Consider the following 25,808-nt stretch of genomic DNA (forward strand, 5'->3'; position numbering starts at 1 on the left):
TCTTTATTTAAAATATCACATTAAAATTAATAACAATGAAAATTGATTTAAATTAAATTAAATTAAAAGACAAATGGTTCCTTTAGTAATTCGAAGTTTTTAAAATAATAATAATAATTTATTTCCTATTTTAAAAATATCTCGAATTAATAGGATAATTTTTTTAGATTTAATTTTATATAATCTTTAATTTTAATGGTAATAAATTTTCATGTGGTATTTAGATAACCCAGTTATTTCATATTTAAAAAAAATCTCAAATTAAAAGAACAACCTTATTTTTGTATTTAATATACATCTTTTACACATTCTAATTTTCTTTAATTAATTTAATTTAATCTTTTTAGTTAATTTTGAAAAACGTCACAAGTGTACAGGAGTTTTACTTTACATTCGTACATTTCGTAAAATTTCCTAAACCTTTTATTGCTTTAAAGGAAAAATAATTTTGAAACTAAAAATGGTTTATATGAAGTTAAAACGTGTTAATTTGAAATTAAAAGGGGTTAATTTGACGTTAAAAGAGGTTAATTTCACGAGAAAAAAAAGCTATATTCGAGTTTCCAGAAAATCTTTTCTTCAACAAATTGTCAAATTGAAACGATTTTTAAATAAACAATTGTAGTGATATACCTTTTAATGCTTTAAAGAAATAATAAATTGGAAATTAAAAATGGTTAACTTGAAGTTAAAACGTGTTAATTTGAAATTAAAAGGCGTTAATTTCACGTTAAAAGAGGTTAATTTCACGGAAAAAAGCTATATTCCAGTTCTTTCAAAAAATCTCTTTTCCGTAAAAAATTTTTACACAAAATAACGGAAACAAAACAACCAATTGGAGTGATACATTTTTGCAAAAAAAATTAGGCTGTTGCAAAAAATTAACGACTTATTATTTTATATCTTAAAAAAATCTTGAATAAATACAATGTTTAAATGCGTACTTTTATACAACTTTCAATTTTAATTATAATTAATTATAGGGTTCCGCCCCGTGCTCGCTTCGCTCGCCAGCCCCTGGGCCGCTTTGCCTCTCCCTTTTTTTTGTTGCCCACTCATTTCCTCGCGAAAAAGCTAGCAGGGGTTTGGCGAGCTGAGCTTTGCTAATTTTATATTATCCTTTTTTTTATTAAGTAAAAAACAGCAACTCCAAATAAATAGCTTAAAAACCTCTGCGCCTCTCGATTTTTGGCAGGCTCGCTAGAAAAAATAAGCTTCTGCACTACTACAACGCTTCGTCGAAAGCAATATTTTCTATGCAATATTCTTTTAATTGGTATTCTATTTTAATGTCTGTCTTTGTCGTACAAGTCGATGTAATTGTACATGTGTAAATATTCTGTTTTCTCATTGATTTCAATCAAACCTATTTTCTCAAAACTTTGTCCTTGTGACTTATTTATAGTCATAGCAATTGCTAGACGGACTGGGAATTGCAACCGCTTCAAAACATAGGGCATATCGGTATCTCCTCGTGTGTCTAAATATATTCGAAGAATGTGCACACTATCTCCCTTTTCCCCAGTTAATATTTCGCAGTGTAGTATCGTCCTATCAATTTTTCGTACTATCAAAGTATCCCGTTACATAAATTTCTCATTAGCATAACTATACATCTTGTTTTTAAGTTCAGTTCCGCCGGAGGCAAACTCGAAGTTGTCATTTTAAATATTCATTGGGATACTGTAAACTTACGTTTTCATTGCTGGCTTTGTCACCTGCTAGTGACTCAGCATGATCTATGGAAACATACTTAACTGTTTCCTCTGGTAGTCGTTTTACAATACGATGATTGATTTTTTCACTTCATCATTTCCAGCTGCTAATACACCTTTATTAGTCTTTAGAGTTATTCCTCACATAAATCTATTAGATACAACTCTTCAATTAAATTATCGCATAACATTTCCTGGGATATTTCAATTTTTTTATAATATTCTTTCCGATATCTAACGAGCAATCTATGAATTCATTGAAATCTCCATCCGCATGCATATTTTTGGACAATTTGAATTGCTGAAATCTATTCCATAATAAACTATTTGTCAAACATGCTAAGATTCCATTTTCTAATTTTGTTTGAAAGATCTGAAGGACGTTCTTACTTTTTTTTAGACAGCACATAGATTGTTGAAAAACATTATTCGAATTATCTTGCTTACTTCTTATCAACCAAAATAAAAACTGTTTACCCAACGTTTCGTTTGTATTAGTCGATTATTAAATGAATTGACCAATTTTTGTTACAATTGCCATTAAATCAACCCCCTATTTTATTTATTTAGAAATCGTGAGATGTAGTCTCGTGTGATGTAGGTTTCAGAAAAATATACATTCAACGTTTCGATCTTTATTAAATTAATTATGATCTTTGATGATAATTAATGATCTTTATTAAATTATTAATTATTATAAAATATATTTTGCATTGTATAAATTCACTTTACCACATCCAAAATGTAATTGTAATATGTAAACAATGTTTGTAAATCCCAGGCCCTGAAGATGATCTCAATAAAGATCGAAACGTTGGCACGATAAAGAAAATGTTTTTCTGAAACCTACATCACACCAGACCGCATCTCATGATTTCTAAATAAAAATCTACATATTACAACTGCATGTTAAGCATTGGGGGTATTCACGATGTTTGTAAGATGTTGACTCGTTTTAACTCGAATAGAGAAATTTCCCTTAAGATCGTGAAAGTCCCCTTTTCTTAGCATGCTTAATGTTAATTCTTTCGCAATGCTGCGCGTGGTGACTGATAGAAACAAAAATGGAGCTATAACAGTCCTTGATGGCTTATTGCTATTTGTTTTGGTTTTCTTTTGCGTTAAATTTTAAGATGCCAAAAGTAAGTAAAAAAGCGAAAAGTACTAACAAATCACACGCTTCAATTCGTACCTAACCTGTATCCTAACGTCTACCAGCCTACAACTTTATAGGGTGGGGGATGTACCTATTATGACTGAGAGTATAAGGATAGGTCAGAAATTAACAAAAGAAATGTATTGGTTTAATTAATGCGTATTTAAGAAAAAAGTACATGTAAACAAAAAACAGCTGTTAAATTCATGGCTGCCATGTTGATGACCTACGCCCTAACGGCTAGCAATGTGACTACAATTTTCAGCTTAACATCTAACATTGACGCTGGCCTGTTAGATCGAGCAATGTTAACTAGCCGATTTTTACAAGTCTTCGTCATAATTTTTCTCGACCTAACACGACCTAACAGAGTTAAAAAGGTTAACACAAAGATCGAGAATACCCCTATTGTATGACGCAAAATCGAATAGATTATTATAAATTCGAATATTTTCCCTAAAACGATTGTTTGTCTCTTTGTATTCAGATGAAAGGCTTTTTATTCAACGGGATTGGTAAATCAATTTTACCCTTATGAAAACAATTACTATCCAATCGACAAACTTCTGCAACAAACGATGCAGCACGATATTAACAGCATATACAGCAACATATACCTCTTACATCAAGGCATTCAACATCGACAGTTAATTACCTTTTATCTCTCCCAACAATAGGCCTTTCTTGTCTTATTTTTTTTTAATTTTGCATATTATTACGCATTTTTTCTTTTTTGAATTTGTTGCACGATTCTTTTAATCTTTGTTTGTTATCATTCGAAATTGCATTGAAAACTAACACATTTTAGTGGCTATAAAAGCCACCTCCCGCATAAAGTAATGCAAAAATTGGCCCAGTTTTGCTGATAGTTGTTACATTACTATCGCGTTAAATGTTTAAAAGCATGTTGCAACTACCAATTCGACGTGTTCACCATGGTTACCGTTAACTTTCAATAACTTGAAACATTCATACTTACATTTAATGAACTTATCATAAAGATATGAGCCTACAATGAAATGTCAATATTGTTTTCACTTGGAAACAACATGGCCGACTATTTGGAGCTTTCCATAAAATCTTCCCGTCCGTAAATGCACAACGACAACGCCCTAAATAGACAGTTGCCGCCGGCAGTTACCCCAATTTTAGTCGGGCTTAACCATGGGAAGGGCTGATGAAAAGGCTGATTAAAACTGATTACGTGTAGTCTGAAAAGTGCAGAATGGAAGTTGATTTGGACATGTTGACGCATACGGAATATATATTATGTTCTCTCGAAAAAACAGAGATCGAGATGGAAGCGGAAAGAGATATTATGATAAAAATAACTTCCGTAACCTCGCGAATTGTAATCCGTTTTTAGGAATTTTAATTCTATTCTGGGAGACCAACGATGGTTGGCGAAAAAAATTCTATTGGTCTCAAAAAGCTGTTTAATGTCATGGAAAAAAGATACATTGCGCGGAAAAACTTTCACAATTTTAATCTGGCCAAAAAACAAAGTACCTAACTTCCGGATTAAAATAAGCACTGATAGCAATGTGTGGTGTTTAGTGACCGTTAGTCAATGATTATTCGATAAATCGTGAGATGTGGTCTGGTGTAACGTAGATTTTAGAAAAATATTTTCTTTATCGTGCCAACGTTTCCATCTTTATTGAGATCATCTTCAGGGCCTGGGATTTACAAACATTGTTTAAATTTAACAAATACATGTAGGATGTGGAAAAAAATGAATTTTTTTGATATTCAATCAATGTATTTGTACTCACTCAAAGTGTTTTTTGTGTAATTAATGCGAGATGAACACAGCGTCAATTACAGAACACACACATGTAAACTCAGTGGCAGGTACGCCAATATCATTAATCAAATTCAATATCGATAACATACATATATCATTGTCACATCACACAAAACATATAATACACATATAAAACAATCATCACATTCCACACATCAAACATTTCTACGAAGTCTAATTCTTCAACAAATTGGCTTTCCTTTCCCTAATTATCCCCGTCTATATAATCCTGAAAGGATAATCTGGCCGAACCATTACCCACGTTTTTTCCTATCGTCGGCTCTTTTCACCTCAAAGAAGCCGACTCCTCATATAAAAATGTCTTTCTATTCCGACTTCCTTCCCCGCCCCTTCAAATCCAACGTATATAAACATACACTGACACTCTCAACATGACACACAAGAATGACACATCTACATGGAAAACAAACACTTTGAGTGAGTACAAATACTTTGATTGATTATCAAAAATTTTATTTTTTTGCATTGTACAAATTCATTTTTTCCACATCCTACATGTTTTGGTTAAATGTAATCAATGTTTGTAAATCCCAGGCCCTGAAAATGAAGTCAATAAAGATCGAAACGTTGGCACGATAAAGAAAATATTTTTCTAAAACTTACTTCACACCAGACCGCAAATTTGACATTATTTCTTAAAGTTTGAATTGAGAAAATAGTGAGAGAAGTGAAAAATTCTATTAAAATGTTGTACCCTCCTCCTATCTTTTTCCTTTTTCTACACCAATAAAATCGTATAGGTCCCTTTCCCTATCCCCCCTAAGCCAAAAAAAAAATTTAAAATAATAGAGATTTTTCATGTGGCATTTTACATTTTTTAGATTCTAAAATTAAAAGAAAATTATTTTATTTTTATAGAATTTTTAAATTTTAATTGTAATTCATTTACATACGGTCTTATAGGTATAATTTATGTTTTATATAAAAACAAATTGCAAGTATACAAGAATTTTACATTACATGCAAATTTCTAAATATATATATCTCAAACAATCCCTTCATACCTTAAGTTTCTTTTTAAATTATTTAAAGAAAATGTTAATATGAAATAGAAGTGATTTTGAAATTAAAAATGGTTAGTTTAAAGTTAAAAGAGTTAATGTAAATTTTAAAAAGTGTTAGTTGACGTTAAAACGGGTTAATTTGAAGTTCAAAGTGATAATATTACAGGAGTTGTACTTTACATTCGTATATTTCACACAATTTCCTAAACCTTTTAATGCTTTAAACAAATAACAAAATTGGAAATTATAAATAGTTAATTTGAAGTTAAAACGGATTAATTTGAAATTAAAAGTGGTTAATATGAAGTTAAAAGAGGTTAATTTCACGGAAAAAAGCTATACTTGAGTTTCCAGAAAATATTTTCTTCGAATTGTCATATTGAAACGATTTTTAAATAAAACAATTGTAGTGATACAATTTCGTCACAAAATTAAGCTGTTGCAAAAATTAACGAATCATCGTTGTAGAACGAAAAAACATCTTACAATGCGTAATACAGTAAGAAAAATAAAACACAAACGGATAGGTTGTAATAGGGTAAAGGGATTTTGCGAAATCAGTACGAAAAGTTTGAAACTTTTGGCCTCTCTTTGAACAACTAAACGACCTTAAAAAATTGCCGAAATACAATTAAATTTTAGAGTTTGCTGTTTTAATTTAGGTGAATTTGGGTTAAACAGGAACATTGGAAACCACCGCATCACCTGTTTGTTCGAAAATCCTTAGACCCTTTGCATTCGTGTATCATCTGGTTTTACGATTCTCCCAATTAAAAAGTTTTTAATTTTTAAAATACTGGTAAAACGATCCTGGCAAACAAACATTTTTTGACTGGGAAAAGGATAGAAAAGTAATAGAAAATTTTTGCTCGAAGATAGCTGCCAAAGATAGTTTGGGAGACGGGGACTACAAAAAAACCTATAAATCAACTTGGTGACGATAACTTGTACACCTGGTTTGTTCAAATTCGAAAACAGGGGGTTCCATTACCATGCCAAATTGTACAAGCGAAGGCTGTTACGTTAAATGAAAAACTGAGATGTGACCTTTTGACAGCCAGTTCAGGAAGGCTGGGAAGATTCAAAGGACGTCATGGTATAAAACACGCTACTATATCTGGTGAAATTATTTCCGGCGTTCATGAGGCAAAATTTCAGGATTAAATTCCTTAAAAAAGAAGAAGTACTTAAGACAAATTCGACGAAATATCAATATTAAACACAGACAAAAGAAAGAAAAAACGAAACATCTTTTGTATTGTTTTTTTTTTCTTTTTGTGCATTTTTATTAAGTTAAAAATGTTGGGAAATAAATTTTCTCCGGGAGAAAAAGTTGAATTACCATATTAACCAGATTCCCCTTTTTCACACCGTCACCACTTTCTCCCGTTTAGCGCAAAATTTGTGCATTTTGGTTGGATGTTTTTCAATAAAAGGGTATTCCGCTAAAACGTTGGTTAAACGAAGAATTTGTTATGAAATTTGCCAAGCTCTAGGATGAGTTTGCAAATTTACTTTTTTTACAAATTTTAAATTTAGCAGTTTTTCAATGATTTAGCCTGATTTGTACTAAAAATTAAAATGAAAATTCTACAAGCGAACCTTCTTAAAAGATATTTAACGCTCTTTTCAATGCTTTTTTATTTCGCTAAAAATGAATAGTTCAATAGCTCGAGTAAATTTTTGACGAAAACCCTAGTTAAAAACATTACTGAATATCTGCGAAAGGGTTGAGAATCGGACCATGGTATTTGTCACTTTTTTGTCAACCTATGGGTGTGAAATTCACTGGCAAGTTCGCGAGAGTAGTCTGACACCCTGTGTATATGAATGAACGTTTACACTTTCGTATGTGTTGTTTTAAGTTCCGTTTTTATGATTCTATCATGATAAAATCACATATTTCCGGATTATCCGGAATTTCGATCATCCGGACTAGGGCCGGTCCGGTCCGTTCAAGTGCGGATAAACGGATTTCTACTGTATACGGTTAAACTTGTTATCATTATGCGAACAGTATCAAATGAAGTTTTCCACTCTATTTGTTATAGAATATGCGTGTTTCCTATGTACAGATTTGTATGAATAAAAAATATAAATTTACAATAAATTAAATGATTAGACTAAGTCTATAAAAATTGGTTCTTTTAAAAAAGTTGTAAAAACCGTTGATCTGGCAGCTGGTATAAGCCAAGTAGAAGGTGCAGTCATGTCATTAATAAATTTCTGCAAGTAGAGATGATCCTTGAAAGTTAAATACTTGAACAAGAGCAGGTGAATTAGAAGTTTCTTACACGACAGAAACCGGCCCTTGCAAAGGGCATTGGAATTGTTCCCAAAAGACGGAGAAACATCTCTCACGAATAATCACCTCGTAAGTCCACTCTAGGGGGGTTTCAGTTGTTAAATCTCTTCTGGAAAACATAATTAAATTCCGGGTTAACAACAAAACAGTTGTCACTTTGAGGTGAAAAGTCGATATATTTCAACAACCCTAACGCAAAACTCTCATATATCTCTCAAAGCATGACAAACTATAACTTGGCATTTAAACTGAGACAACATTAAAAACTAATAAACTTTAATGAAAGCAAGTATTGATGAAAAAATTACCGTTACAATTTTGTCGGAAATAGTCGTACATGACATTCATATTGAGTAGCTTATTGTCATTGTATGCATTTCATTTTTTTTTTTTTTTTCAGTGTCATCAATAATAACTTTAGCTTCTATTTCTGGAATAGTGACTATCTACAAATTGTAAATTATTTACGAAACCTTTAACTTTTTGTAATTTGTCACCAATTCTACCTCCACCTTTTCTTTTTTTAGTGGATTTGTCGAGTAATTATTGTTTAAATTTTGTACACGAAACCGAAATATGCCCAATTATGATTAAAAAAACATCAATTTGTCCAATCTCCTAATACAGTATGAAATAGCTTGTAATATTTTTATCGGTCTTTAAGATGACGGATTTTTTTTTACTTTTTGGACTGCATTTGTTTCTACATTTTAAAATGAAATGATCTTCGATAAATTATGTATGTTTGAATGAAAGTCCTAATGAAACCGACGAATCTCACAAAATGGCACACCCTTGTTGATTGGATTTAAAAAAATTTCGAATAGAACGTCGATTCCCATACGAAAAACAGTTTAACTGGTTTTGTTCATTTCTGACAGCAGATTTTGAAATTTCAGGAAAAAATTTACTACTATCCACATTTACTTTTTCCAGATTAAGAGATTCATTTCATGAGGTAATGTTCATAAATCGACCAAAAAACACGCACCAAACATATCCGGACTGTATTCGTCCAAAGAAATACACCTAGAAGCAAAAAAAAGCGAAACTTAACCGAGCTGTTGTGTGTTTTGTCAAATGTCCTAGAGCTGTGACAGGCCTTCTCGCGAGTAATCCAGCTTCTGAAAGCCTTCGCCTTGCAGAAGGTAAACTGTAAATATTAACATTTCTAACATGTTGATCTCAACAGAGGTAGAATGTCGATTACGGAATTCGAAAACAAAACATTCAAAACAATTCTCTGAGATGTGTCACGATGACGACCTGATCCATGCCTTCTTCAGTAACCTCCAGTATCTTGGTAGCTATGGAAGACCTTTTGGACATTTATTATGGGAATTTTACGCACCTTTGCCACCACATACGCTTAAATTCTTCCATATTTCAACATTGCTATGATTCTAACCGAATCTGTTCACTTAAAACCGACACTCAAAAAAATTTGATAATTACAAATGGTACAGTGGCACCCGGGCATGCTTTATAAACTCAAACGCTTCCTACCCACTTCTTATTACCTTATCCTGAAATCCTACCTAACAGACCGCTGCTTCAGAGTGAGGTGCGGTAACGAGTTCTCTGAAATCAGGCCAATACAAGCCGGTGTCCCACAAGGGAGTATCCTTGGTCCTATCCTTTATACCATCTATACTGCTGATCTACCTACTCACCCCAATACCATCATTACCACCTACGCGGATGATACCGCAATTTTGTCCTCTAACTTGAATCCTGCCCAAGCTACCTCTAATATCCAAGAACACCTTGAGCTCATCGAAAGTTGGTGCAAAAAGTGGAGGACAAGATTAAACGGAGAAAAGTGCATCCAATATACGTTCACTTTGAAAAAACAGTCTTGCCCTCCACTATACATCAACAATGAAGAGATACCGACTTCCACTCAAGTCAAATACCTACGACTATACCTTGACAGCAGACTGACGTGGAATCCCCACACAAGACTTAAGAGACAACAACTCAACAGAAGATTGGACAATTACGCAGACTACTAGGACCAAAATCCGGGTTGACCATCAGCACTAAACTGACCTTATACAAGACTTTACTGCGACCACTTTGGACATACGGTGTGGAACTGTGGGGTTTCGCCAAACCATCCAATACCCAGTGTATCCAGTCCTTCCAATCAAAAGTCCTCAAACAAATCGTCAAAGCTCCTTTTTACGTCTCTAACCTCACTATCTCACAAAGACCTCAACGTTCCTTTTGTCCACGAACTGATCCATTTCCGATTCCAAAAATTTCATACCAACCTATCGATCCATCCTAACCCTACCGCTAGAGCCCTCTCCACATATTCCCATCCCGAGAATCCACCACGTCGCCTAAAACGACGATGGCCCCGAGACCTCCTTGCCCCTTAATCTATTAAAATGAGTGCCAGCACTGGCTGGCTTCTCATGGCATGCGACCTCCGAGTGCAGCGCTGGCTGTGTTAGTGCTGTGACCGAGCGGTGAACAATATAATTGTGATCACATTTGTATTATGTACAAGTATGTGTATAGGCTACAAATAAATAAATTTTAAAAAAATGGTACAACATAAAAAAATCAAACCACCGGAACGTTAGAAAGAAGCTTTACGGAAAAACCAACAAAGAAGAAATTCACTATTCAAAGATTTATTTACAAAATCCAATTGTAAACACAAGTGGGAGATTTTTATGTGTTTTATTTACCTCTAATCATTTAAGACAGACCAAATATTGTTGTAAGATAATCAATAGAGGATTGTTTAAGAGTTAATTAAAAATATTAAGGTAGCCATTCTTCTGCCTTTCAGTGTACTTATATGTTTCTTTCAGGAACCGTTGGTGAGTTGACCAAAATAGTCGTACGGAAATACCACATCGCCGTACACTTCTTCAAAAGTGTGTTAAATTAAGACTAAATATATGATGTTTAATGTTGGAAGTTTTCCGTAGAAATTGTCTAAAATGTGACAGAAAGTTTTCAATAGAAACGATACATATATCGTGGATTAATTATTGACCATCATATCCTCCTAATTTTGAAGCAACTGTAAAACTCGTAAAAAAACTGATTAATGATTCGCAAACATAATAAATCAGTAACTAAAACCCTTCAAAGGTCTAAAATCCATCCGAACTTTTACTGTATTTCATCGATACTTTCCTTTTTAAATTCCACATGCGAATCTCCGAAACTTGTCCCTTTTAGAAATTGGTTTGTTTGTACGACAAAAGAGAACAAGCTCATGTGAGTTTCAAGATGGCCAAGGGTCATTTACTTACTTTAAGGTTCTTGCTTTCCCTCTTTCCACAACCTACAGAATCCTTTCTGCCCGTTTGTTTAGGCACCAGGTATATTTGGATTTGCTACTCCCCACAGTTATACAGTAATACGGTTGTAAATAGACATCGTTTAAACCAATAGAAGCAGTAAAAGAATGGGAATAAAAACATGAATATTTATTATTGAACGTGGCACAACAAATATTGAAAGGAGATTGATAAATTTACCTAATCTTCAGAATTGTACTCGTAATTTCAATCAATAATATACTTTGTACTATATCAAGAAATAACCAGAATAAAACCAAAATAAAAATATCAAGAGTGTTTCAATTAATTAATAATAAATCGTATTTATTTTGAGTGTAGATCTTTGTGATGTTTTGCATTAAAAGAGTAACAACCGTTTTACGGATCGAAAGTGAATTTTTTAAAATATTTTTTTTATTAAATTGGACCTTTTTGGCGGAAAATGAATCTAATCCCATGAGATTCCGAGCTTTAGAATAGCTTTGGACAATTTTTTGAAAGTTGCGTATCAAGCTTTCTGATCTCGCCTTGATGAGCTTTCAAATCTCCAACCCAGTTTGAAGACTCTCGACTGTTATGTATATTCTGAATAAAAAACTTTCTTTTCAACCAAAACACCGTCTATTAAGTCCTTACTGCAACAAAAATCTGTTTTTTACTTTCTTTTATGGCGTAAATTGCGCGGTAAGAGAAAATAAAGCTTTTTTTCGGCAAACTTCAGATTAACCTATTTTAATTTCAAATCAACCGTTTTTAATTACCAAATAACCTTTTTAACATCAAATTAACCGTTTTTCCTTACAAATTAATACTTTTTTAGTTACAAATTAACACTTTTTAAGTTCACATTAACCGTTTTTAATCATAAATTAATCCTTTTTTAATTTAAAATTAACCCTTTCTATAAAGGATTTAAAAACGTAGGAGGTGGTATGAAATATATCCATGTAAAGTAAAATTCCTGAATATTTTCGTGCTTTTTTTCATAAAATAATTGTACACCTGGATGACCATATGAAAATTAATTAAAATAAAAACAATTATAGAATTAAAGGATTTTTTAAATTATAAAATTGGTTCTTATATTCATACAATAACACATGAACATTAGATACAAAAATAAAATCCAGAGTTACGTAAAATTAAATATAAAAACAAATGATTCTTCTATTAATTAGACATTTTTTTAAATATGAAATAATGAGTACTTACATAAAATAATTATTTTATATTTTAAACAATTTGGAATAAACATGAAGTTTAAATATGTATTTTTATATAACCTATAATTTCAATTATATCGAATTGTCATATCGTACTTTATATTTTTTACATTCCGAAATTAAACGAAAGGTACTTTATTTTATATGATGTTTATATTTAATTGTAATTGACTTTCATATGGTGGAAAAAAACTATATTCGAGTTCTTTAAGAAATCTCTTCTTCGAAAAATTATCGTATTAAAACGATTTTGGTTTTTTTGTACAAAACACATATTGTAGTGATACATTTTTGTCAAAAAAATTAGGCTGCAGCAAGAAAGTAACCAATCAGTATTTTTAAAAACCTACCTTGAAATTCATGGTATAGTAAGAAAAAAAACACCGAAAGTTTGGTTGTTAGGATAAACATATATTGAGAAATTGGTATTAAAAATTTGCAACTTTTTGACCTCTATTTGAACAAGTAAATGACCTTGAAAAGTTGCTAAAATGAGTAAAATTTTATAGCTGGATGTTTAAATCGAGGTAGATTGGGGTAGAAAATGAAAATAGGAAAAACCACCAGCTATTCGTTCGAAAAACTTAGAAGCCTTTTCATACGAGTGTCAGCTGCTTACGATTTCTCCCAAATCAAATAGCTTCAAAATTTAAAAATGGACTGAAAAAAACAATCCTTTTCTTTAAATCAAATTGTAAGGTTTCCATTCACTGGATATTCGTATATGCAAATAAATGGAATATTACATTTAATACATTTTATGTTCAATTATTTTCATTCAACAATTTAATATTATATCAATTATTATGCAAAGTACGGTGGAGTTGAAAACACTTGTCACGATGGGACTCGAACCCACGACGTGCACTGGGGCAAAGGCGGCAAGAAATCGATTCCTAAAAACTGAAATTTTTATCATCCAATTCACTTTTCTTAATATTTGAGTTAGAAAATAAGGCTGTAATAATGATTTAACGGTTAAAAATTGATCAAAACCAGTAATCACTGCTGAAACGTGAAAATTATAAATTTTGCAAGATATACAGCTATATTCTGAACAATACCTACACCCATCGGTTCGTTGTAAAAACTCGTTCACCCTAATATCCTTTTATGCACACCCAAGAATAAAAAGAGAAAATTTCAACGTTGGGATGGAATCAGGTGGGTTAGTTGAGGGAAAACCAGCGATATTCGAGGAATATTCGGTTTTTTGAACGTTCAAAAAAAAAGGTTCGTTGTTCTTTGCTTTGGCACCGCTACTTTTCTTTTCTATATACATCGAAGTACTTTCTCTGTGGTTTTCAGTTGCTTATTCCTGCCTATCTGTTTGAATCTTTGTTTTAAATAGGGCTATTTAGCCTAAAATCCCGAAAATACAATAAATTTGGCCGCTTTCTATTTATTTGAAGGTCAGTGCCTTAACTATTGCTAATTTTTTTCTGCGTAGAATCTAAATGATATATCAGAAATATCGGATCATGAAACGTTTTCTTTATTAAAAAGGCATTTATATAAGGGATCAAAAACTTTCGTTTCTTTGCGGATGAAGTGCAAAAAGTTGTTGATTTGTCTAGTAGGTACATATTTTATTTATTTTAAACGTAATTTACAATTTTTAGTCAGAAATTCATTGAGAAAAATGTGCGCAAGCTTCAGTTTGATTATCTCAAAACGGGATTTTTGATGATTTACTTGCGAAAAAACCAGCTTAATGCCTTTTTTCATGGTTATATTCGTCATCAACGTTAAATTTCCTATAAGGACAGAGGTTTTATTAATTTGTTACCTTCTTTACACTTCGTGTTTCAAAATTTTTGCATGATAGTGAGTGAGTCCATCTGAGTCAATATGCCCGATTATTTTTTGCAATTATGTGAAGCAGTTATTCGTCTAATTTTCACATTTTGGACAGTTTTCCGTGGTCCAGTCGATTTGAGAACAGTTTCATTGATTCAGCGTATAGAAAAACATAGAAAACGATACCCATGATGATTATTGATGACATTTGTTCCATTTTTTAATTGTGGACCACAATTTTTGACGGTTTGCTGTGGTCCAATCGATTCGAAAAAGTTTCATATGTTTCAGCGTACCAAAAAACCTGAATATACAAAATTTGGGGAACTTACCTCAAATAATATTGCTGAATGTTTTCCGTTTTTTTTTTTTTTTTGCGTTTTGGCCCCGCCGTGCGACGATCGGATCAGTCAGTACCCCGGCGTTTCTACCACGTATCGTGACTTTTAGAAGTGGTAAAAGCGCCGGGATAATGATCCGGAAGTCATGGGTTCGAGTCCCGTTCGTGACACTAATTTGTCAACTCAACCATACTTTACAAATAATTAAAGTAATTATTTTTGCCAATTAGACGAACTAAAAACATATAATAAAGTAATTAATATATGTATTGTATCTCGTACAATTTATACCAAGCTATTTAATTAAACCATTTTTTTTAATATTCAGAATATAAATCACGATGTATGCGATGTGTTTCAAAGCGCAGTTTTGTATCATCATTAAAGACGTTTAGCTTTTTTAATAAAAAAGCATCGAATTACCCACAGCAAATTTGTAAACGTACACATACTCTTAAAAGAAAAAATAAACATCGATCTTAAAATTAGATAACAAAGCGGTTTTATACAAGGTCGAGCAAGATTAACAAAGTAAACTACTTCGGCCCCTTCATTCACAACAATAGATTATCTCAAATTACATATTCACTTCACCAGCGCAGATTAATTGCATAAGATAAAAGACTTCTATTTAGGAAAGAGAAACTAATCCTTCTCCTTTACACACTTTGTTTTCAAACCAAGGGAACTAGTTTATAGTAAATAAATAAAGTTTGAGAAAAAATCTGGTCATATTTTTTTAAATTACAATTAATTATGGTTTTTAGTTGAGATAAAAAAGTCAATGGCACGAGCGGGATTCGAACCGGGATTGATTGAAAAATGGCAAAAAGGAGGGAAAATTCAAAAGGTGCGGTTGAGATGGGAAGGTGATGTCCGAGTGGATCGAGGTCACGATAGCTCAAGTGGTAGAGCAGCGGCGTATCAAGCCGAAGATCGTGGGTTCGAATCCCGCTCGTGCCATTGACTTTTTTATCTCAACTAAAAACCTTAATTAATTGTAAGATATTAATTGGTCAAGCGGACCACGAAATTAGTGAATTTTTTTTAAAGTCATGACGCTTGAAATTATTTTTGATTTTCACTGCAGAGATCTATTTCGTTTAACTTTTTTATCTGGCTGTAATTCTTTAAGAGATTTGCGCGGTAACGAGAAATAAAGCTTTCTTCCGTCAAACTTCAAATTAATTATTTTTAATTTCAAATTAACCTTTCTTTAAAACATTAAGAAATGTAGGAGATAGTATAAAATGTAAAACTAATATATAGAAAATTATTGATATATATAAGCATAGAAAATTAAATATAAAACAAAGGATTTTTTATTCTAAAATTGGCTTTTATGTACATATAATACCACATGAAAGTAAATACAATTAAATTCCGGATTCTGCTCTAGAGAAACTGAGATGGAGAAGTTCCTAATTAAATCAATTAATTATTCTTTTTATCTAAGGTTTTGAATGAGATATAAAAGTTAGTGTCACGAGCGGGATTCGAACCAACGACCTTTGGCTCAATACGCCGCTGCTCTACCACTTGAATTATTGTGACTTCGATCCCCTCGGATACTAACTCATCTCAACCTACATCCTTTCGAATTTTCCCTCTTTCTTCCATTTTCCAAATAAAAATTTATAATTAGAGTGCTTGCCATAGGTGGAACATTTGAATATCAGAGGTTTTTCTCGTTAGATGAATTTCCCCTTCCTGCTTTTTTTCAGAAGTATACCATGAAGCTATCTTGAATCTACGAGTCTTCGTAAAGAATTTGTAAGGTCGCAGGTGTTGAAAAAACAGCCAAAAATTGGTTTATTTCTGTAATGTCCGCCAAATGGTTGCTGTTGATTTGGAGAAGTTTATACTTGCAGTGTATAGTAGATCCTCTCAATTATAAATCTTCTTCGCAAAAATTTGGATGAGTTAAGATCAATGTTTGAGGACATTGGTATTCTTTGTTTTTAGGACAGATTCCACTGAGGTGTATAATATCATAACTCACACTGTAAAGTCCGCTTTTCGATTAACCGTTAAAACGGAAAATTAATGATTTTTTCTACAAAAATATGTAAATTACTTATTATATAATATTGTAAAATTAGTGGTTGGTGTATGAATACCAGGTATAATCAAAAGTATATAAATAAAAAAATGCAATTCCTGATAAACCTGATATAGTATAACATTAAGAAGTATAACATTTAAATTTTTTTCACCTTATCACGTATTTCCTACCAAAATGATTTACGTAATTCTCTAACATCAGATTCTTTTTCTTAGTACTTAGTATATTGATTATGTGCACTTGCAATATTAAGCATTACATGAAATAATACCTTCGCACCCAGAATAGTTTATAGAATGATAGACTGCTAGACGCGGACGTGCGCACCATAACCGAACAAAACTTCCACGTCATTCAAAGCGTTGGCAAATCTTGGTATATCTCATATTTAAAGGGCAAAGAGGACGACGGAACAAGACACAAGAGTATGTAAATAGATTCAAACATCTTCGTTATAATAAAGCGGGGAACACATTTAACCGATGCAACGCTAACCGACGCAAATCCAAAGATAAAAGATTGAGATGATACATGATTTCATTAATTTCGTTTTAACACACTGTTCAGGGGGACAGAACACCGGATGATTATCATCTTCTGGTTAAAAAAATTCTCACCTGCTTGGATAAAGTAAAACTTGATAGAGAGGAGAGAGAACGAGCAAGAGATGAACTGGAACACACAGTGAGCGAAAATGATGCATAGGAAGAGAACGGGAAAGAGGGCGATAGTTTTACAAGACCTGCCAGTCGTCACGGTTTAGTATAATCTTTGCGCCGTGAACTTTATAGAATACACAATTATTTGCTACGCTGTTTAAGCGCTACTATGTCTGTTTGTTTGTTATTATTTTATTATTTATATTTATCCAATTTCCCATAAGATTGTATTCCCCGTGCATATCTGCCCGATGCCATGCAACGCTACCCGCTCTACGCTCTGCGATCCCCACGGTCCAGATTTCGTCGGGTCGCATCGAGTACAGTCGAAGACAAAAGAACCGGACACTGATATTTTTATTTCAGACCATATGAATTATTGTCGTTATATTAATTACAATATACTCATTTTAATATAAACCAAATTAACCGAGATCAAAAACTCATTAATTTTTATTTAAAAAAATTAATTTTAATGGTTTGGTAGAAAATTGATCAAAACAACGGAATACCATTTTTTGATATAATGAATTTAACTAATAATTTATTACACAGTTTTGCTCATAAAATTTAACTAACAATTTATTACACGGCTTTGCTCATAAAATTTAACTAACAATTTATTTCATGGTTTTGCTCATGAAATTACACCATTTTCGTCGAGTAGCATCAGAACAGGACACTCATATTTTTTGTAGTTTATTTCAAACTAAGCGTATGTAATTTTGTCGTTACAACATTCCTACTTTAATGTAAGCCGAATTAAACAAGATTAAAAATTCATAAGTTTTTATTAAAATTATTTAATTATGATGTGTAGTCGACCGTGTAATTTATCAAAACACCGGAATAACTTTATTTAAAACAATTAAGTTTAACAAACAACTTATTACATGGCTGTGCTCATAAAATTTAGCTAACAATTTACTAAACTTTGGCACGGTCATCCTGGACTATTTTGTTTACAAATCATTAGGCCGAATAGATAACAAAATGTAATATTAAACGTTACCACATAACGGCTCTTTTACACATAAAGCCAGAGAAAATACGTTTGAAAAATTTATCAAGCGCCAAGCAAAGATAATTACAACTGAACTATGAATAAAAATAACGCATTAGCGAAGAAACGACTTCTGGGAAGATTAAAGAGATTTTAGCCTGGAAAGTATCTCATGAATGTTTGATTATGTAAGACCAAAGAGAAGAGACAAAGCATCGTAGCTCTGGGAAAGAATCGTTAAAATTGTTTCTCCTCTGTTTGGCACTTAATAGCTGAATCAATAAACATTTGGTTTAACCTAAGTACCGTAGTAGTGAGTATCAAATATATATGAATTTATTGCAGTCGAAACAATTTCCTCTGCTCTTGAAAATAAGCGTTACTGATCGGCAGTTTTTCTAGATGTTAGAGAGGCATTTGAGAGAGTGTGCTATCCAGGTCAACTTTTCAAAGTAAAAAGTGTTCTTCCCCACACCTACATAAAGTCTGTCTTCTTGAATAGCTGGTTCAAGGTGAGAATTGGCTATGAATTTTCAGACATCAAGTCCATCTAGGCCGGCGTTCCTCAAGGGAGTATCCTAGGACCTGTCCTCTATAAAGTCTACACCGTTGACATACCCTACATCCACATTACTACCTTCGCGTACCTCACGCAACCACACCTCACATTCTGACCCCATCCTTGCAGTAAAAGCAATCCAAGGACACCAAGACGTCATTACCGACTGGTGATGTTCACATTTTCAAGAGGTACCTGTTCACCAGTGCACATATACAGTAAGGCAATGCCCCCATCCAACCAAATCTACCTTGGGTTCTACTTGGACAGCATATGAACATACATATAAAGAAAAAAGACAAGGACTGAACGGAAGATTCGGACAACTCAGATGCCTATTTGGACCCAAGTCGACAATGAGTTCACACAGCAAATTAACAATACAGCAATTAGACCGATTCGGACTTACTGAGCTGTGGGGTTCAGCCAAGCCATCAAACATCCAAGAATCTAATCCTCTCAATCAAAAGTCCTTCGTCGCATCCTCAACGCTCCTTTCTATGTCACTAATCAAACCATCCACAAAGACCTAGGCATCCAATTCGTGACGGACATGCTCAACACGATTCCACAAATTCCACTCCAAGTCTACTTCCACACCAATCCACTAGTTCAAGCCCTCTCTTCAACGTCCCACTTTAACAATCCGCTATGCCGCCTAAAAAGACTTCTTAACCTTCTAACCCTAAACTTCAACCAACAATCCTAAACAATGAGAGTTCCGGCAATGGCCGGCTCCTCCCCATCCCTGTGGTTTGACAGGCTCCTGCTAGATCTTTTATTGATCGTCACTAATAAATTGATAAATGTGTAAATTTTTGTAGAGAAAATAATAGTAGGAGTAATATATGTTATTTTGAGGGTTACATGTATAATTCTGCACCCTTGGAGCAAAATTGAATAATTAGATAAAAAATAAAATAAATCTTTTCAGAGTTGAGGTTAAAATCCCTTTGTTGCAACATCAATTTTTATATTAAATTTTTATTATTGTGCTCACATTTCATCAAATTCAAATCCTTGACTTAAAAAAAGTAAACAAAATACGTACTGCAATATGCACTAATCCCATTTTTCCAAAATTTGACTTGTCCAGATTTGCCCGAGGAAGGTGAATTATTTCCTTAGATAACACATATTCAACACAATGGAATTTTTTTCTACTGTGGAAGATACCTAAACCTAAAACTTGTCAACTTTCATCATCTTGCTGATAATCTGGGTTCAGTCGCTCCCATTCTACTATTCAGGTCTCGTGTTTTAGGCATCATCGCTGCAGTCTTCAGCAAAAAAAGTAATTCTCCGGTGTATTTCTAGATGCGAAGTAAGCTTGCGATAGGATCTGGCAGCATAAGAAAATCTCCCCTTCTAGCCTGATCTTGAAATCCTACTTAACCGACGAAAAATTTCAAATCATCAGTGGCTCTTCTCTATTTCTCTATCAACCGGCTATCGCACGGATGGAGTGGTACCCCAGTATCTTAAAACCCATCCTGTATATAGTATACAGACATGTCTGTTATTTCTGAAACTAACTTTACGCGAACGATTCCATTTGCTCTCATAAAGATTCCGTTATCTCAATTATAAACCTTTTCACCCTTGCCACATCTTTGAAATTGTGAAAAATGAAAATGGACAAAGATAAATGTGAACAAATCACATCTAAGAAGGATAACCACTGCTCTCGTGTACAACAATAGTATCCCTCTCCTACCAGCTAATTTAGTCCTCTACCTTTGGTTATGCATTGACAAACAGCGTGGAACTGACACACGGGACTTAATAGACAAAAGTAAACAGACACTTGTGGGATAGGGGTTAGGCATAAATGAGGCGGCCACAAGGCCTTCCGGACCTCGACCTGAGTAGACCTATGGTGCTCTTCTATTTTTTAATAACTCACTGGCCAGCTTCAGGTTATTAAGCAACCTCCATATCCTTGACAGCGGCTCCTTGGTATAGAATCTTGCTTGCAGCTTTTCCTACTTCTTCCTAATTGCATGATTTTATATCCACATAGACCCACATAAAAACATAGAATGTGTTCTGCGATCTTCTTTTCTTATTGGATGTATCTGCACAGTATTTTTATGTCAGTACTCCTATTCGGCAAATATGCCTTTTTAGGCGGCAGTGTCTTGTCACGAGTATAACCAAAATGCGGTTACCTTCCAGCAATTCCTTTGTAATTTTTTTTGGATGGTCCTTCTATGAATCTTTTCGCGTGCCCTCGTGCCTGAGGTGTTGCTCTACCAAATTTTGATTGGACGCACTAACAATCCATTTATGGATGGACACTTTTGTGGCAAAGTGTTAAGCCACATTAGGGTTGGAGGCCTAGAGAATCCATATTGGCTCCTTTTTTGGCCAACAAATCCTCTTTCTCATCGCCTCTGGGTCCCGAATACCCATTCCAGGGTCAGGTCATTGGAATACTGACTTTTTCCAGGAATTCCATACAATTCCATATGCTTTTGCCTTTACCTCAAATAAGGATAAAGCCAAGGCCGCCTAACTGTCAGAGAAAACGTCCTAGAATGTGTTTTTAGTCTTTTTATTTCTCTGGTGCAGTATTCAATTGCTATGATTTCATATTGGAAAACCATAGCATACCTACCTAAGTTTAAAGCCAGTGCAGTCGTAGGATTCATCCGTCCCTCTGCCCAAAAAAACCAGCCCAGAGTCACATTGGGATGGACTCGTGGTGGCTTGTGGTGACGCCCCTGGCGGGAACTTAGACAGAGGCTGTCTTCTATCTGGGATCTTTCGTGAAGCTTGCGTATGGCCAATGTATTACCCCCCGTTCCTCACGGGAGACGTTGCGACCGAACGACAGCATCTAAGCGTTGAGGACGTCATGATCATGCTACAGTCCCTCGAATGCGCAAGTAAGCGATTGGAAAAGGGTAGTGAAATCGGCGGTCTTTGACTCGAGTATGCTTTGAATTGTTGTGCGTATGACCGGCGTGGTACCCTTGGGGAAGCGAAGGATCGGACCACCTAGGCTAGACCTATGGCGTCCCTCGATTGCGCGCAGCAGGTGTAGGCTGAGCTCGATAAAAGACCTTTTACCGTAGACAGTGCTCATCTAGGGGGTGGGTAGCAATCCCACTATAATCCGAAACCGTTGTCGGGGCGTTCCCGGAAGTTTCTAGGCTGGAGAAGCCTCTACACTCAGAGAGATAGAGTCGCCTTCTCTATCTAGAGAGTACGCGAGGGGGGGACGGGCTGATGTATTTCGGCCCGTTAGCCCCTCGCGTGCGGCGTACGACCCGACGCACAATGCGGGCCCGACCATTCGGAGTGAACAAGCGGAGAGCGTGGCTACCGACCCTTAGGGGCCGGGACACCACTACACCAATGCTGCGGCGGTAACACTATTCCGTCGTATGCAGAGGTGCGTCAGCTCTCATCTTGAGAATCGAAACGTCCGATAAGGCCGTATAGGCTAGGTGCGGACGTTAAAGATCCTCTTGTCTTGTTGACGATGAGTAATCGGGAACCCAACGTCCCTCTGCCCGTTTGAGCCGTTAGTATACCAGTAGGAATTGGCCTTCAAAGGTATTCCTTTGGCTCACTTTTCCCTTTCTGGTATAAGTCCATTGTACTTGTTGGTGAAGTTGTATTTAGGAGTAGTGGCATCGATTGGCAAGCCTAGTACGGACATATGCCTATAAGTCTTCCCACAGTTTCCGTTGATCTAGACTATCCTTGCAGGTAGTTGTTCATTTATGAGTCTGTGAGCCGTTGCTCTAGCTTCAACAGACACTTATAACTTTTTAAATTATTTGAAAAAAAGATCAAAACTGACTCTGCAAAATAAATGCTTAATTAACATCGCCACACTCATTTAGACAGTACGGTCTTCCACTCTGCACTCAGTCGTCAGAATCCAACATTCTTGCCAAGACATCGCTCCACTCCGTTAAGCCAATTTTTTACTGTATTTTTTAACGCTTTATATTAACATATACTTTTTTAACTTTACTTGTGTCAAATCTTGTCAAGTATCCGTCGCACTTGTACAATTTTATCTTTAACCAGATATACAAGGCATTTTAGAAAAAAAAACCGTGGTGTTTCTACACGCACCTCAAATCCAATAAAAAGTTGTAAACATCGCCGCCTTTGGACCCGGGCTACTTGTTATAGTTTAGTAAATCATCTCGGCTACCCTGCAGCGACCTGGCTGTGAGGATAATCGGATTTACGATAATAATCGAATTCCGGGAAAAGACGACTGAATTGGTGGGGTGTCCTGGTGTACCAGGGCCGTTTTAAGCGACCAACCGTGAAATTGTATCCTCCCAGACGCCAAAGGCTACGATTTCTCATACTAAATATTAAAACCAGTTCTTAGATACGAAGTTTATTAGTTCTTGTTTAACGAAAATTTCTTTGGTGACTTTTGGATGATTTTTTCTTCTTTATTTGACATAACTTAGACTTGTCGAGCTACCAGATTCTTTGTATTATCTTGCCATATTATAATGATTGTAGAAGCATTTTTTACATTCTGTATCATATTTCATCGCTTCACCGCTAACACTGTCAGTTCTGTTCTTTTAAGCCTTCTATGGAGGTTCCAGGTGACTCGCTTGTCAACATACAGCCCCTGGTTACGAACGACTTTTTGATTCGAAGAGGCATATTTGACTGGTGGGAGAATGAAGCAGCGGAAAAGGCTATGCTTTCGGATTTACCAGTGTTTAGTTTCATTCGGCATTTTATATACCAACGATTTTATTGAAGTGAAACTTTAGGTTTCGATGATGGGGTCTTTATTAGATGAAAATATAACCGTGAAATCATAATAATCATAATGTCAGATTGAGAAAGGATATCAGTAGTATATACTGTGTATAACAACTGATCCAGTTCGCTAACCGTTTTTAACTTCAAATTAACATTTTTAATTTCAAATCACCCTGAACGGACGTAAAATAAAAATCATGCGTTTGAAAAAAAAATCAAATATATAATTATTCGGAAATCGTGAGATGCGGTCTGGTGTGATTTAGGATTCAGAAAAATATTTTCTTTATCGTGCCAACGTTTCGATCTTTATTGAGATCATCTTCAGGGCCTGGGATTTACAACCATTGTTTACATATAACAATTACATTTTGGATGTGGAAAAGTGAATTTATACAATGCAAAAAATATTATATATATTCGATCAAAGTATTTCTACTCACTCAAAGTGATTGTTTTCTTCGTAATTGTGCCATTCTTGCGAGTCGTGTTGAGAGTGCCAGTGAGATATTGCTGTTTTATGTTTATATACGTTGAATTTTGAAGGGGTGGGGAAGGAAGTCGGTATAGAAAGACATTTTTGTATAAGGAGCCGGCTTCTTTGAGGTGAAAAGAGCCGAAGATGGGGGAAAAAACGTTGGTAATGGTTCGAATGGTTTTTGCATTGTATAAATTCACTTTTTTCCACATCCTACATGTATTTGTTAAATTTAAACAATGTTTGTAAATCCCAGGCCCTGAAGATGATCTCAATAAAGATCGAAACTTTGAAAAATGGCAAAAAGGAGGGAAAATTCAAAAGGTGGGGTTGAGATGAGAAGTTAGTGTCAGAGTGGATCGAGGTCACGATAGCTCAAGTGGTAGAGCATCGGCGTATCTGGCCGAAGATCGTGAGTTCGAATCCCGCTTGTGCCGTTGACTTTTTTATCTCAACTAAAAAACCTTAATTAATTATCGAAACGTTGGCACGAAAAAAAAATGTTTTTCTGAAACCTACATCACACCAGACCGCATCTCACGATTTCCGAATAATCGTCGACTAACGGTCACTAATCACTACACATTAAATATATAGTAAAGAAGACATAAAAATTAATTACAATAAAAATTAAAAATTGGGTAATTTTGGGGGATACTAGGTAATATACGGGTCCAACTAATATAGCCAATTGTTGGAACCTAGAGAAAAAAATATGTTAAGTAATTTTTGTTAAATATGAGTTTCTTTATCAGTTGTCACGTATTTCAAGGTTATTAAGCGGATTGATTTCCTTACGTACGATAAAAAATATTATGCGGAAAAGAATGAATGAGATTTTATATGTATATATTGTTCCGTTAAATTAAGATGTTTTCCTGTCAAATTACCCATTTTAATGTCAAATTACCTCTTTTTAAATTTGGGTTAACTTTTTTAACTTCAAAGTAACCCTTTTTAAGGTATTAAAAAACGTACAAGATGGTATGAAATAAGCATGTAATGTACTAAATGACCCTTAGTGGTTGAAGGGGAAAAAAGCATGGTACACAGGGTGTCGTTTTAAGATGGCCTGGCTAAAAAAGAAAAAAAAAACGTGTTTAATATTTTTTAGACTAGCTTCGAATTTTTACCTTTTTTGGAGAAAAATTAATTAGGGTGTCTCAGGCTCATTTAGACTTTAAAATTTCAAATACGGCCCTATACATCCTGACAGATCATTTTAAAGGCATTTTTACGCTGAAAAAATGACGCAATCGGATTTTAAATTGGTCAAAAAATGACAAAAAGTTTGAAAAACGCATTTCGTTTGTTTCGTTGTTAATTCCAATAATTTGCTTGTTCAGTAAAGTAAACATTAATTTCCTTTATTGTTTATTTAGAAATGGTGAGATGCAGTCTGGTGTGATGTAAGTTTCAGAAAAACATTTTCTTTATCGTGCCAACGTTTCGATCTTTATTGAGATCATCTTCACGGCCTGGGATTTACAACCATTTTTTACATTTAACAAATACATTTAGGATGTGATAAAGTGAATTTATACAATGCAAAATATTTTTTTTCAATCAAAGTCTTTCTACTCACTCAAAGTGGTTGTCTTCTGTG

Source organism: Cimex lectularius, unplaced genomic scaffold, assembly GCF_000648675.2.
Source record: "Cimex lectularius strain Harlan isolate CLEC.00 unplaced genomic scaffold, Clec_2.1 scaffold79, whole genome shotgun sequence".
Taxonomy (NCBI): Eukaryota; Metazoa; Arthropoda; class Insecta; order Hemiptera; family Cimicidae; genus Cimex; species Cimex lectularius.